The sequence below is a fragment of the Leopardus geoffroyi genome, chromosome C3 (assembly GCF_018350155.1).
Source record: "Leopardus geoffroyi isolate Oge1 chromosome C3, O.geoffroyi_Oge1_pat1.0, whole genome shotgun sequence".
NCBI lineage: Eukaryota > Metazoa > Chordata > Mammalia > Carnivora > Felidae > Leopardus > Leopardus geoffroyi.
The window spans coordinates 53,029,071-53,046,115 of NC_059338.1; the positions used below are offsets into that span (position 1 = coordinate 53,029,071).

Below are 17,045 nucleotides of genomic sequence, written 5' to 3' on the forward strand. Positions count from 1 at the left end.
GCCATCAGCCCAGAGCCCGACACGGGGCTCGAACTCACGGACCGCGAGATCGTGACCTGGCTGAAGTCGGACGCTTAACCGACTGCGCCACCCAGGCGCCCCTAGTAGAATGTTCTTTAACCTCCTTGTATTTGTGGTCTTTCCAAATTTTTTCTTGTGGTTGGCTTCAAGTTCCATAGCATTGTGGTCAGAAAATACACATGTATGATCTCAATCTTTTTGTACTTGCTGAGGCCTGATTTGTGACCCAGTATGTGATCTATTCCGGAGAACGTCTTTTCAAATGTACACACAAAAAGAATGTACATTCTGTTGATTTAGGATGAAATGTTCTGAATATATCTGTTAAGTCTATCTGGTCCAATGTGTCATTCAAAGCCACTGTTTCCTTGTTGATTTTCCGCTTGGATGATCTGCCCATTGATGTAAGTGGGATGTTTTGAAGTCCCCTACTATTATTGTATTATTATCAATGGGTTCTTTCATGTTTATTATTAATTGATCTATATGCTTTGGGGCATAAATATTTACAACTGTTAGATCGTCTTGTTGGATAGACCGCTTTATTATGATAAAGTGCCCTTCTTTATTTGTTACAGTCTTTGGTTTAAAATCTACATTATCTGGGGCGCCTGAGTGGCTCAAACATCTGACTTCGACTCACAGTTCGTGATTCGAGCCCCACGTTGGGCTCTGTGCTGACAGCTCAGAGCCTGGAGCCTGCTTCCAATTCTGTGTCTCCCTCTCTGCCTCTCCCTTGCTTGTCCTCTCTCTTTCTCTCTCTCTCTCTCAAAACTAAATAAACATTAAAATCTACATTGTCTGATATAAGTATGGCTACTCTTGCTTTCTTTTGATGTCCATTAGCATGACAAATCGTTCTCCATCCCATCACTTTCAATCTGCAGGTGTCTTTAAGTCTAAAATGAGTCTCTTGTACGTAGCATTTGGATGGTGGGTCTTGGTTTTTTTTTATCCATTCTGACACCTTATGTCTTTTGATTGGAGCATTTAGTCCATTTACATTCAGAGTAATTTATATATATGAATTTAGTACCATTTTATTGCTCGTTTTGTCAGTTACTGAAGATTTTCTCTGTTCCTTTCTAGTCTTTGTTGCTTTTGGTCTTTCTTTCCCAAAGAGTCCCCTTCAATATTTCTTGCAGGGCTGGTTTAGTGGTCACCAACTCCTTTAGTTTTTGTCTATCTAGGAAACTATGTCTCCTTTTATTCTGAATTACAGCCTTGCTGGTACAGTGTTCTTAGCTTAGTATTGTTTTTTGGTTTGTTTTTTGTTTTGTGGGTTTTTGCCTTTTCTTCCACTTTACTTCATATTCCCACCACAATAATGATCCTCTTAATTTAAACTAAAAACCATAGAGAGTTCCTGAAGGGATGGCAGCAAAGGAATGGAAATGTTAAAGGCTAAAGGACAGGTGGGGTGAGGAATCAGCAAATAATCTTGACTGGGCTCTTGAAGTTGTTGGCAGCTTGGAGCTGCAGCTGGTAGGCCATTGGATGGATCTTGAAACTGTTAGAGCCTGGGCACAAACTGGTTGGCAGGCCACTTTGTCCAGTACTTGGGGTGCACCATGAAGCACATGTGAGGGAAATCGGTGCTGAAGTAGGCACTGTCCATGTGATGGTGCCGTGATGACTTGGGTGTGTACACGTCCATGCACTTGGGGCAGTAGAGCTTCACCATGGCCTCATCTGGAATGTCCTAAAGGCTGATGGGAAGCATTGGCCTGTTCTCACAGTACACACGGAAACAGTAGCCGAAGTCTCCTTGCTGGTACTCTTCCAACATCTGGGCAATACCATGATTGGTGAAGATATAGTGGGCATGGATCAATCCATAAAGCATCTCAGCGTCCTGTTCAATCAGGTCACTCTGGTTGGGGCTGCATATTTTTCCCATTCAGCACACTGAATATATCATGCCATTCCCTTCTGACCTGCCAAGTTTCTGTGGAAATCTGCTAACTTTGTCTTTCCTTATAAGTTAGGGACCCCTTTTTCTCTTGCTGCTCTTAGGATTTTTTTCTTTATATTTTGCAAATTTAACTATGATATGTCTTTATGTTGGCTTGATTTTGTTGATTTTGATGGGAGTTCTCTGTGCCCCCTGGATTTCGATGTCTGTTTACTTCCCCAGATTAGGGGAAGCTTTCAGCTATAATTTTCTCAAATAAACCTTCTGTCCCTCTTTCCCTCTCTTCTTCTTCTCCTGGGACTCCTATGATCCAAATGTTATTACACTTCATGGAGTCACTGAGTTCCCTAAGTCTATAGTTGTGATCCAAAAATTATCTTAACCTCTTCTTTTCGGCTTCATTATTTTTCATAACTTTATCTTCTATATCATTTATTCATTGCTCTGCTTCTTCCTTCCTTGTGGTCATTACATCCAGTTAGTTTCAAATCTGTTATTGCATTTTTTCATTTTCACCTACTTTTTAGGTCTTTTATCTATGAGATAAGGGACTCCCCTGGTGTCCTCTATGCTTTTCTCAAGCCCAGCTAGTATCCTTATGATTGAGGTTTTACATTCTGGATGAGGCATATTACTTTTATCTGTTTTGATTAGATTCCTGGACAAGACCTTTCCATTATGTTTCCTGCTCCTGAGAGAAACGGCTTTATAAAGAAAAGGTCATATACTTTCCAGGGCCTACCACTTCAGGAGGTATGCCTGGTATATGTGGTGTGCATTCTGCTACTGTGTTTTGGCTATTCCTTCCCTCACGTCAGTCCTCTGTAGTTTCTCCTTGTCTCTAGTAGGAAGTGTTTGGACTTTGGCCAGAGTGTGCTGAGTTTAACCAGGTGTGCTATGTTAAAAATGACCTGATGCTATTTCCACTAGAGCTGAAGCTTTGAAGAACTCTATGGTCAGTAGACATGGTGTGTGCAGGGGTCTGTGCTGGTCTTCTTAGGGAGAGGCCCACTGCACTTGCCCAAGAAAAGCAGCACATGCAGAGCACAAGGGGGCAGGGCTTGGTATAAGTGACTTAAGTTGCCAGTGTTGGCACTGTGCTGCTTACTCAAGTTATTTTATGTTGAGGGGCAGGGGATGGGGGGGGAATGGTGCCAGCCCCCTTCCTCATCCCCTGAGAGGGGAGTTTGTGCCCCTGCTATCTGAGAAGCCCTCCCAGAAGAGCAATCTCCCTTCCTGTGTCCCAGGCATCCCTCAGATCCCTGTCTTCACCCTGTGTCTAGTTCACCTGCCTGTCCAACAGTGTAGTACACCCATGTTCTATCCCAAGCAGCCAGCTGGCTTAAAAACTCCAATCTTTAAGGACCCAGCATGGCATGGACCTGCACTGGTCCTCCAGCAGAGGGTTTCACTATGCTGGGACTAATGAAGATTTGTCCCAGAAGGGCAGTCACACCAAAACACAGGGGCATGGAGTTTGGAGTGAAGAGTAGCAAAGAGCCAGTGTCCAGGTTAGCCACCCTCAGCAGGTGTCTCTGCACCTATGCTGAGGGGCTGGGGGAGGGGGGGGGCGGTTAATGGCGCTCAAGGGCTCTTTTGTCCCTGGAGAAGCAATGCCACCTCTCCCAGATGCACTCCAGAAAGGGGAACTGTCTCTCCCAGAGTGTCCCAGGGGATCCTCAGATTGTGCCATCTGCCCCTAGGCTCTTTGCCCTCTTTCTTCCACAGAGCAGCGTCCTCAGGGCTCCACACCAGCCACACCACAGACCTCTAAAACTCCAGTCTTTGAGCCCCCCTGGATGTAAAAACTCACAAAACTCAGCACCTCTTGTTCTTCCAGTCAATCGCTTTGGAGAAGTATTTTCCTGTGCATTCCCTGTGCCCTCCTCTCTCCCTCTCTCTCTCTCTCTCTCGCCTCTATCTGTAACCAAGTTTCCCTCCCCTCTGCAACACCTGCAATCCATTTCTCAAATCTCCAAATCTCATCTCCACACATCCTACCTTACACAATGTGGCCTCTTCCCTCCCTCTAGTTGTGCAGTTTGTTCTGTTAGTCCTCAGGTCAATTTCTTGGGTATTAAGAATGATTTTATATTTATCTAGCTGTGTTGGAGAGCTGAGACAAGCCTAGGGTCCTCCTATTAATCCACCATCTTAACTCCTCTATCTTGATTTATCATACACATATCTCTTTCTACCTCTAGACTGCAAGCTCCTTGAAGACAGGTCCTGGTTCTAAGCATTTAGTACAGTGCTTTGTCTATAACAGGCTTTAAATATAATTGAATGCAAGAAGGATGGAAAAAAGGATCTGGAAAGGGAGGGTAAGTGGACAAGCAAAGCCACAGAACGGTAGAAGCAAAAGAAAACCAGCACTAGAGAGTCATGACAGTTGTGGAAAGGAAGGTAAATACAAAAACCAAGTAATTCTGAAGAGACTTGTAAGATCTAAAACCCTTATTTCTCTGCTGCAAAATTTGTCTGTGGTTTTGATACAAAGAGAAAGGATAAATTAAATCTCTAATTATCTAAAGCCAATTTCTGGGTTTTTTATAACAAACTTTCTGTATTTAAAAAAAAACCCTCAAAATATTTTAGTATGCTCAAATGAGTACCACTTAGAATTTTTATTAACCAATTTGCCTGTCTCTACTTACAGTACCATGAAAATAGTGACAGTAGGATACTGTGTAGCCCTTCTGCTGACATACATTTTACAAATATTTACTCCAGCCCCAAAATTAAAGCCAGTGTGATATTTTTAGCACTAAGTTTTCAGAAAGCTCAGCCTTCTTCCGGTAGTTATAAGAGATCTGAGTCATTCAACTCCCAATGCCATATTCAAATCATTGGAACACCACATCCCTCTAGTGTGACAAGAGTCATCATTTCTCCAAGTGAAAAATTAAGCCCTCTTCTTCCTGATACTGACTACTGCTACAGGAATGGTATATGAATTACTTCTACAATCTTTATGCAAATAGTTAATGAGCTCTCAGTCTTGGTTCAGTTAAAGGAGTTAATTGTTCACAGAATACAATTTTAAAGTAATCAGGAGCCTAGATTCTGGTCCTGACATTGTCACTTTATCTCAGGGGCTCAGTCTCCAGAACTATGAATGAGATAGTTCAGTATAAATAAATTCAAATAACATTTATTGAGTACATCTTCTGAGCAAAACATATAATGCCTAACTTGTTGCCAGTCTCCAAAATTTAAATATTTTAATTATTTGAGGTTATCAAAATTTTCCTGACTGTAACAGATTGAATAAAGAGAACCCACCAACTAGCAGGTTTCTCCTCAAGTCTTCTCCTCAGACACCTATGTCCCCAAGCCCTTCCCAGAGACACATACTGGGAGTCACAGTTGTCATCAGCTTTCTGGCTTCATCCCAAACCCCAGCACAAGGCTGATAAACAATGTGATTCTGTCATACTCTGCCTTCACTTATAATGGGGCAGTGCCTGTGGAGGAAAAGGGAAATTTAAGCAAGGTCTAAGCATGAAAAAGAAAGAAAATATATTAGCAAGAAAAATATTCACACACTGTGTGACCCTGGGCAAACTGCTTTACCTCTCTATCTTCAACTTTTCTATAATAAAATTTTTGATTAAAAAAACTACCTTATGGGGTGCCTGGGTGGCTTAGTGGGTTAAGTGTCTGACTTCGGCTCAGGTCATGATCTCACGGTCCATGAGTTCAAGCTCCGTGTCGAGCTCGGTGCTGACAGCTCAGAGCCTGGTGCTTGATTCGTATTCTGTGCCTACCCCCACCCCCGGCCCTCGCCCACTCATGCTCTGTCTTGCTCTGTCTCTCAAAAATAAATAAATGTGAAAAAAACTACCTTATAAGGCTGGTATTATAATTAAATATAATTCACATAGTTTCTTCATACATATTTCCCATTATTGTTAACTAGAAAGTGGAATTAACTGCCTTGCGAATCTGTGACTCAACCTGTTCCCACAGAGACCTCTGTGGGAGGTCTCTCACCCACAAGCATGGGGGAGGTCCCTCCTGCCAAGCATTAAGGGAATTCTACTTTAGGAGAGGGGAGGCAGTGGATGACCCTAGGATCTCTTCTAATTCAAAGATTCACTGAAAACATGCAGCTGTATCAATATCGTCAGGGTGTGTGAATGATCACACCCAGGTGGTCACTACAGTATTTTAGTCTGAATCCTAATCATTAAATTGGCAGCAAAAGCGGGTATAGGGGCTACACAAACCCTCCTAAGACACAAGGTCTCTGAAGCAGGCTTTGCACAACTATAGACCACCTACTACTACTTACGGCAATAAAAGTCCAGATGCCAGAAAGGGCTGACTTCACAATATGGAGAACATCCAAACATGCTGATAATACTCTCAGGCATGTATAAATGTCTAATAAAGGTTAAGTCCTATTATTGCTATTATTACATCATGGAAGCAGTCTCCAGGGACTATCACAAAAATAAGTCTCAAGTACTATATGTTTTTAGGCACCTTCTATACCTTAACACTACTGACCACTACTGTATGGTCTCCAGATTTCACTAGCGACCATCCTCCAGAACATTTACATTTCTTCAGCCAGCTGAAGCATGATTAAGATGTTTTCATCTAACACAAATATATTTTGATTCGATTTACTATCACCACACCAAGTGAAGCAGATGCTGATCAAAAATGAAGCCGTCCTAAGTGACCACAATGCTGAAAGAGCAGGTACCCAGTAAACTTCTGAGAGGGAGGGAGAGAATCTGAGGGGAAGAGAAAATCCCCGCCCATCAAATAGGAAGGATTATTTCTGGATTTCCTAGTACTTTTGATTTGTATAACCATAGTATGCTGGAATCCCAAGACAATATACACCACTCAACAGATAAAAATCCCAAAGACTGAGTCCAAGTGAACAGTGTTTCATGACTCTTCCCCCATGCTACAAAAATCATGCTTTCTTCCCAACTTCTCCTGAGACTACTATGCTGGCAAATATATAAACCAAATGAGATTTTTTAGAATTTGACTGTAAGTATTGTGAAATATTAAATCTCTGACAGGAAAAGCAGTTTATGTGAAGTTTAACTATCATGGAGGTGCTTACAAAATTAAAACTTAATTAATTTTTATTAATTAAAACCTAATAAACATATACAAAATATGCTCAGCCTTACTTGTAATCAGGGAAATGTAAAGAGAATGAGATGCTATTTACCACCAATGAGAATAGTAAACATTGTAAGACTGATTATACGTACCTGGGGTGAAAATTTGAAGAAGGGGGAGCTCAGATACACTACTGTAAGGAATACATATCTGCAGTCTTTCTAGAGAGCAACTTAATAGTACCTATTGAAAGCCAGGTTGTGCAAACCACAGCAATTTCTACTAATCTGTATTTTTGCTTCACAGTATGTGTATGTATGTATATACACAGCAATTTCCACTAATCTGTACTTTTGCTTCACAGTATGTGTATATATGTATATACACACAAGGAAGACTATTCTTCAAAATATTTGAAACAGCAAAAAAGAAAAATAGAAATTGTAGAACCTGCAAAAAGAGAACTGGAAAAGTACGTTAGGCTACATCCATGCCACAGAATATTATGCAATTAAAATGAGTGGGAAATAGTTTAACGTAGTGTACATAAATAGACTGTTTAACAAGAAAAGCAAGTTGCCAAACAGGATATATACACAATATTCCTTTCAGAAAAAGCTGAACCATTAAAAGATTCCTTCTGAGAATTAGAATTGGTGGGCAGTCAGAGTCCATTTCACATCTATTCTAATTTTTTAACAATAAAAAAGAGAAAGAAAGCTCCATGGATTTTTGGGGTTTCTTTAAAAAAAAATTTTTTTTAAGTTTATTTATTTATTTTGAGAGAGAAAGAGAGTGCATGAGCACACACACCAGTGGGGCGAGGGCAGAGGGAAAGAAAATCCCAAGCAGGTTCAGTACCATCAGCACAGAGCCCGATGCGGGGTTTGAACTCACAAACCGAACTGTGAGATCATGACCTGAGCAGAGATCAAGAGCAGGACACTTAACTGACTGCACCACCCAGGCACCCCTTCTGTTTGTTTTCTAAGTAATACAAAGTTGCTTATCTTCCCAAGTCATAAAACAGTGACTGGCTTTACACAGACAATTTTTCAGTAGTTCTGTTAACTTATTTAAGTGTCTTAAAGATTTAAGTAAATGATTTTCAAAAACAGTCAAAACCATTGTACATGATTCATGTCGTCAGTACAATTAAAATGACAAACATCAACAACATTTGCTAGAAAGAACTTTATCTCAGAGAAAATCTACTTGGGGTCTTTCTTTTACATTTAAATCATCATTTGTCAACAATAACAATTATTTTGAGAACACTAGACTGTTTGTAACCACTCTCCTCTCTTTATTAGGCTACCATTTAAAATGTTATTGATATATTAAGTTGCAGCCATTGTGAATATTCTTATCTCTCTCTTAACATGCTGGATCTAGACAAACTGTTCAAACACAGGCTTTATTTGAACCACTTAGGAAAATAGAATTGCATGTAAAAATATTTGCAAAAATATTTGCAAAAATAATTGCAAGTTAAATTTCTATAAATACTCTATGGCATTTAGCTAATTTTAGTGACCCTTCAAGTACAAAGTTCATTTATCTATCATTTAAAGATCAGCCCTACTATCAACAAAGACATTTATAGGATTAAATTACGGCTTCCCATCCCCAGAAAAGTACCAGTGTACAACTTTATTTAGAATACAATTGCTTTGCATGTGTATGTGTGAGATCCTTGAACACTTGAAATATATTTCATTAAAACAAAACCTAGGGGCGCCTGGGTGGCGCAGTCGGTTAAGCGTCCGACTTCAGCCAGGTCACGATCTCGCGGTCCGTGAGTTCGAGCCCCGCGTCGGGCTCTGGGCTGATGGCTCAGAGCCTGGAGCCTGTTTCCGATTCTGTGTCTCCCTCTCTCTCTGCCCCTCCCCCGTTCATGCTCTGTCTCTCTCTGTCCCAAAAATAAACTTTGAAAAAAAAAAATTAAAAAACAAACAAACAAAAAAAAAAAACAAAACCTAAAATCCTCACTCAGGTCATGCAGTAATTATGTTGCTTAAAAAAGAAATATCAAGGGGCGCCTGGGGGGCTCAGTCGGTTGAGCGTGACTTCAGCTCAGGTCATGACCTTGTGGTCAGTGAGTTGGAGCCCCGCATCAGGCTCTGTGCTGACAGCTCAGAGCCTGGGGCCTGCTTCGAATTCTTTGTCTCCCTATCTCTGCTCCTTCCCCACTCAACGCTCTGTCTCTCAAAAATGAATACACGTTAAAAAAAATTTTGTAATCAAAAAATTAAATTAAATTAAAAAAAAAAAGAAATATCAAGAATGAAATCCTGTATTAACCTAAAACTTTAGATACCAAAGATTTTCCCTAAATTCCCAATTATTGTATGAATTAAATTAAGAAAAAGGAGTTTCAAGGGTGAAGAACGGCAAAAGCCTATCTCAGTTAAATTTTAGGGATTTCAAATAAAAACACCTTTGTATGTAATGGAAACTCTGAATAGCAAGAAACATAAGTGCTCAAGTTTTCATCCAAACTTGGTGTAGCTCTAGTCTGGTGTGTGCCATGCCCAATAATTTGCATAACCAAATTTTACTGAGTTCAACCTCCCTCTTATCTTCTAATACTCTTTCTTCTCTAATCTTCATCCTATTATATAATATTTATAGAAAGCGTTCACAGGAAAATTACAAAGGCAGCATTTCAACAATGTCTCTAAGATAAATTATATATTAATATTAATCTCCAACTTTCAAGAAGTTTGCAGACATTAAGCCAGGCAAAGAAGCATCACATTAACTGGCACTCGAGAGAATTTAGGCATTGGGAAATGTGAAGCCTTTACTGCACCAGCATTAAAAAAATGACAGAGGACAGCAGCCTGCATTTTGGAGTAACATGAAAATAGCACTAAATTAAGAAAGAACTAGGGATAACTTCCCATGAGAGTGTGAGTTAATTCAAACTAATTTTCTAACTTCTGAAATGACCATTTTTTTAATTAGAAAAAAAAAGAAGGGGAGACATGATCACTTAATTCTTGATACTGTATCATTATAATAATAATGCTTCATTCAGTTAATATACCTACAAAGTACTAAAAGAACCAAAATTTACCCCAGCATGAAAACAAACAAACAAAAAACCCAAAAAGCCCCAAGAGAAACCAAACCTATAAAAGTTTAATAACCAGATAGGAGCATTTTAATATAAACACTTAAACTCTCTTCTAAAAGCATACAGTACATGGGGCGCCTGGGTGGCGCAGTCGGTTAAGCGTCCGACTTCAGCCAGGTCACGATCTCGCGGTCCGTGAGTTCGAGCCCCGCGTCGGGCTCTGGGCCGATGGCTCGGAGCCTGGAGCCTGTTTCCGATTCTGTGTCTCCCGCTCTCTCTGCCCCTCCCCCATTCATGCTCTGTCTCTCTCTGTCCCAAAAATAAATAAAAAACGTTGAAAAAAAAATTAAAAAAAAAATAATAAAAAAATAAAAGCATACAGTACAAAAATTCACAACTCGGGGCGCCTGGGTGGCTCAGTCGGTTGAGCCTCCGACTTCGGCTCGGGTCATGTTCTCACCGCCCATGAGTTCGAGCCCCATGTCGGGCTCTGTGCTGACAGCTCAGAGCCTGAAGCCTGCCTCGGATTCTGTGTCTCCCTCTCTTTGGCCCCTCCCCCGCTTGCGCTGTCTCTCAAAAATGAATGTTCAATTAAAAAAAAAAAACGAAAAATTTAAAAAAAAATCACAACTCACACTTACCATATTCACAATCTTATCCTTACTATAAAGTTAAAACTTAAAGTTCATACAATATATTTCTAAAAAATCTTTTGAGTAAAATTGTCTTTAAGACTGATTTTCAGGGCAGCTGGGTGGCTTAGTCGGTTGGGCATCCAACTCTTGATTTTGCTCAAGTCATGATCTCCTGGATTGTGAGATCAAGCCCCACGTCGAGCTCTATGCTGACAGCATGGAGCCGGCTTGGGATTTCCTCTCTCCTTCTCTTTCTGCACCTCCCCAGCTCACTCACACACACACTCTCTCTCTCTCAAAATAAATAAACTTAAAAAAAAAAAGACTGATTTTCTAACCAAATTATGCACTATATTAATGCTGAAGATCAATCTTCCCTGAAAGTACTTAAATAACAATATAAGAAATATTTTTATAACATTAAGAGGTACTTTTTCTATCAGATTATCCATTTATGATAGTTTGAAGTAAGTAAACACTTGGGATTTGCCAACAGAACCAAGGAGTGCAAATATACTTCAATACCAACAAAGCGTTTAGGCACACTGAGATAACCACATGAGGAACGCATGGGCTTTCCATCACACCTATATGATGAAACAGTAATGGTACCGCACTTTTTTTTTCTTGCTATTTCTCATATTTCCTTTCAAATATATTCTCTGTTAACAGCAAAGTCCATGCATGAAATATGAGTTGCCCCACTTAAGGTCATTTCAAAATGCAAAAAAAAAAAATCTTTAATTTCATTTTTTTATATACTTCTCACTAGAAATACGCTAAAACTTTATTTCAGTTTTACTACATATGGCAAAGGTGTATAAGAAGAGTTTTCTTTGGAGCACTAATACATTGCCCTTTGGCATTTATTATGTGACAAACGCAACTAACAAGAAGTAACTTTAGCTAAAACAGTGACCCCATGCTCCATACACAGAGAAAGCACGGAAATAACAGTACACTCCACAGAATTTTAGGAATTACATAAAACATACTTAAAGCTATTTACAAATACGCTGTGACTATCAGAGTTAACCAACTTTTCTGTAAAGATCCAAATGGTAAATATTTTCAGCTCTATTTCTTCTCTTTCCACTTCTTTATTTGGGGGGGGGGGGCATAGGGGCGGGGTTGTGGTTATTACAATACTTTAAAAGTATAAAATCTATTCTTAGCTCAGAACCCATTACAACAAAACTCGACTGTAGGGCAGCTCTGGCTAGTAGGCCATAGCTCACCAGACCCAGGACCCCTGCAGAGCGACCATTCATTTCTATTTGCTTCAAAGTATTAAAGATGATTTTTTCAAATGCCCAACACATTTAAAAAAAACAATCAATTTTATGAAAAGTGAGGACTTATAAAAGGACTTATAAAAGGACACATAAAAGACTAGGCTATATATTATACAATTTAAATATAATAGAAATCATTATCATAACATCAGATTTCAATCTACCAAATTTAAGAATCTTATCACTTAAAAAAAAAAATACTAGATTCCAGTTAAGGACAGGACAATAAACTTGACAGGCACAAAAATACTGCTGCAAGAAATTATTAAAATGTATTCTTTTTCAAACTGAAAGATTAATTACTGTCTAAAACGGCATGCGAATTTTTTTTTTTTTTTGGTAGAAGACATGCAACCCAGAAATTTGAGAAGGTAGTTTACTTTCTACTGAATGCTAGATTGTCATTCTTTAGAGGTGCTGTATTTTAACATATAAAGGTTACTGTACAACTGAGGTGGAATAAGATTAGACTCAATGGACTATAATAATGAATTAAGCACCATGATTTTGTATTTTAGGCTTTTAAATGAAATACAAATCACAGGAGAGGAAATCAATACTAAACACTGAAGTTCAGTTGATATGGGGCTGAATCCTACTCAAGCATCCAATGGTTAGACTGCAGGTGTTTGAGACACCAATGGTTATCTGCAGGGGGAAACATCAAGAGCCCAAATGACAATCTTAATCGATCTCACAGGACCTGGGATCTAAGCCACACATTTGGAACTTGATTATATTTGGGTCAAATGCAATACACACTGTGATGTTTCACAGTGTTACTTCATTTCTGCAGTGATTTTAAATGTTTATTCCCATATAAAACATTAACCTTAAAGGAAGTCTAAGTTCCTTTAAGGAACAAATTGCAGTGCTAAAAATACATAGATACACAAAATATTCCCGAAATAAATGAACAAAATTAATATACAAAGATGCTTGTTTCCAGGGCAAGCTAACCCAGCACTGAGCCTCTGAAGATGGCAATTAAAGACAAGTCTGACTCATCACCTTTTCCTGTCAATTATTTCCCTGAAATCAGTCAGTTTCTATTTCCAGGATCAGCACCCTGGTTCAGGCTTTATCTCCTCAAATTAGACATATAATCACAGGTTCCTCTCCACTGTTCCTAACTGTATTTTGCATAGCTTACTGCCCACTTAATCTTCCTAACTCAAATCCTGACTCATTCCATGCCCTAGCTCAAAATCCCTCAATGATTCTTCATGGTTTCATACAGTGAAAGTCAATGCTGTGTCAGTGTTTTCAATGAGGGCCTCCAAGGCCTGGTCTCGACCTGTCTCTCTAACCTCTCACTCATGTCTCACAGATACACTGCGGATTCTGCGTGCATCCATACTTATGGTTTTCACAAATGTCAGAATGCTATGGCTTCCTACTTTCTACTCTTCCAAATCCTACTAACTCACTCACATTTCCCCTGACTTAATCACTTGAAAGTGAATGAAAGCTACCATTTACTGGTGGCCCACTGTGTTGAAATTCTCTGATAGGCAGAGGACAGATCCAGAATGAATAAAGATCCAAGCTTGTCAGAAGGAATTTACAGTCAAGTAGGGAAAAGAAGGCACATGTGACTGTAATTTAACATAGACTATCATAAATTTCATCAAAAGATAAATAAGCAAAATTATAGAATTCTATATTCATGGAAAAACATCACTTCTGACTGGGGATAAGAAGTATCATAAAGAAAATGTCATTTAAGCTGATAGCTGAACCCTAGCTTTAAAAGGCAGAGATGATGAGGGCTATACAAGTAATAGAAGTAACTTGAAAAAGACACTGGAAACCTACACCAATCAATGCTCTTACAACTCATTTGGCAATTCATCATGTACTGTTTTAAAGAGCTGTTTAGATAATTTTTTGTTTAGCTAATACTGTATATTTTATATCCTAATACCCAGTCCAATAGGAGAAATGAAAATAAAACATGTAAAATGAATTAATAGTACTTATCTTGCATAGTCATGGTGGCAAGATAACATGTACGTAAAAGTGGCTTTACCTAACAGGTGCTTCAAAATGATAAGTTTCCTTGGGAATGCAAGCTGGTGCAGCCACTCTGGAAAACAGTACGGAGGTTCCTCAAAAACCTAAAAATAGAACTACCCTACGACCCAGCAATGGCACTACTAGGTATTTATCCACGGGATACAGGTGTGCTGTTTCAAAGGGACACATGCACCCCCATGTTTATAGCAGCACTATCAACAATAGCCAAAGTATGGAAAGAGCCCAAATGTTCGTCAATGGATGAATGGATAAAGAAGATGTGGTATATATATAAACAATAGAGTATTACTCGGCAATCAACGAAATCTTGCCATTTGCAACTACGTGGATGGAACTGGAGGGTATTATGCTAAGTGAAATTAGTCAGAGAAAGAAAAAATCACAGGACTTCACTCATATGAGGACTTTAAGAGACAAAACAGATGAACATAAGGGAAGAGAAACAAAAATAATATAAAAACAGGGAGGGAGACAAAACAGAAGAGACTCATAAATATGGAGAACAAACTGAGGGTTGCTGGAGGGGTTGTGGGAGGGGAGATGGGCTAAATGGGTAAGGGGCACTAAGGAATCTACTCCTGAAATCATTGTTGCACTATATGCTAACTAATTTGGATGTAAATTTTTAAAAATAAAGAAATACAATTTAAAAATAATAGAAGAAAGAAAGAAAATGAAAAGTTTCCTTTATTTTTGTTACATAGTTCTCTGTGATAGGCAGCTCTAAGACAGCCCCCAACAGTCTTGCCTCCTGGGGTACACATCCTGTATAATCCCTAGCCTTGAGTGTAGGTAAAACTTATAAATATGATGGCTATGACTAGGTGTGTTATAAGGCAAAGGTGAAGAGATTTTGCAGATATAAGGTTCCCAACCAGTTTGACTTTGAAATAATCAAAGCTAGATGATCCCAGCTGGCCCTGGCTTAATCAGGTAAATGCCTAAAAGAAGGCTCAAGCTTTCCCTTAAGAGTCCAGAGATTCTCCTGTTGGCCTTGAAGAAGAAGTCACCATGAGTTCTACTGCTACAAGAAAATGAATTCGGCCAAGAATCACATGAGCTTTGAAGAGAACCCCAAGCCTCAGATGAGGCTGAAGTCCTGACTGAAACTCTGGATTCATGAGACACTGAACAGAGAAGCCAGCTAAGCCATGCACAGACTCTTGATGCATGGAAAATGTGGGATAATAAATGTGTGTTGTTTAAAGTGACTATGGGGCGCCTGGGTGGCTCAGTCGGTTAAGCGTCCGACTTCAGCTCAGGTCACGATCTCGCGGTCCACGAGTTCGAGCCCCGCATCGGGCTCTGGGCAGATGGCTCAGAGCCTGGAGCCTGCTTCCGATTCTGTGTTTCCCTCTCTCTCTGCCCTTCCCCGTTCATGCTGTGTCTCTCTCTGTCTCAAAAATAAATAAACATTAAAAAAAATAATAATAAAAAAATAAAGTGACTAAATTTTTTGCTAACTTGTTATGGAGCAATAGAAAACGAATACACCCTTTCCCTCCACTTTCTCTTAAATACCTTATCAAATATATTTTTAATCATTTTGTTGACATAGATCATTTAAAATGCCAAAGATGAAATGATATTATAAAGTCCTTTCCTCCCTCCATCCCTCTGCTTCTCTCTCTCTCTCACACATACAACACATACAATGATGAAAGAAATAGTATCTAGTATGCCAAGAATGTTTTATCGGAACACATTTTGCTCATCTGCAAGATGGATATAGTAATAGTATGGGCCTTATAAGGGTGATATGAGGATTAAATGAATTAATATAAACAGGCAATTTAAATCCTGGCTACTCAAAGTGTGGTGTAACCAAAAGCAGTGGTGTCTGACAGGACATCTGTTTAGAAATGCAGATCAGGCCCCACCCCAGACCTAAGAAATAAGACTTCATTTTCACAAGATCTCCAGGTAACATACATACACATTTAAAGTTTGAGAAGCACTTCTTTAGCTGGTTCTTGCCACACATAAGTACTATATGATCATCACATTCTCCTAAACTAATTTCTTTCCTAATCACCTATCTTCATTTAAATATACAAAATTTTCATTTTTGTATATGCAAACTGGTTTCTATGGTAACAGCTGTTTGTAATCGCCTTTTCTCTGATCAGACTATGAGTTAAGAAATTAGAAGAAAATAATGGAGTTTGAGACTATTTTGCTCTGTATTTATGATTAGGAGTAGTAATAGGCCACTAACAATCATTTAAATCATGAGGAAATTTTTTTTAGATAGCATTTGAACCAATCCAAAATTCAAAAACTGCAGACTATACTGAACATAAAAAGCACAACCAGGAGTGAGGCTTACGTAATATTACTGTGAGTCTGGTCTTTTACAATTACCTGGGCATGTGTCTTAAAGGAAATCATATTGTATTTGCCATCCGGTGCCTTCATGTAACATACTATCCAGGTTACAAGTAACTAAATACAAGCTTCAGGTCAATAAACAGAAAGCCAGTTTGAAATACAGATGAAGCAGTACCAAGTTTCAAAAGCAGGAGCAATTCAGAATATGTAGGAGTATGGAAAGGTGACAAGGTAATCTGAAAATAACCCCTATGATGTTGCACTGATGGACTTAACTTTCTGCTAAGATTCCTTTGCATTCAAATTAATCCCCTTTAACACACTTCATTTTTTGAACAGCATTTGAAAAATATGCCAAGATACCTTAATTCATTTTACTTTAGATCTTTCCCAGGAAATTAAGAGCAATTTTAGTCCTTTTGAATCTGCATCCCTTTTTAGTTAAATTACAGGCTAAGGTAAGACAATTTAGAGTGACTTGAACTTCCACTTTTGCTTTGACAGGCAAATTATTGGAAATAATTAAATAAAAGAATACTCCTATTCCCCCCGAGCAGGAAAACATTTCTATGCCACCTCCAGCTCTAACTTTTGATGTTTGCGTTGACAGAAATGTCAATTACAGAACTAAT

General features: G+C 39.0%; 1 protein-coding gene and 1 pseudogene across 9 annotated transcripts in view; both read right to left on the reverse strand.

Moving 5' to 3' along the window:
* Positions 1–17,045, reverse strand: part of RABGAP1L (RAB GTPase activating protein 1 like) — a 767,496-nt gene that overhangs the window by 568,929 nt on the left and 181,522 nt on the right. The gene's annotated exons all lie outside the window — the stretch shown is intronic.
* On the reverse strand, positions 1,305–5,615 carry LOC123585053 (annotated as a pseudogene).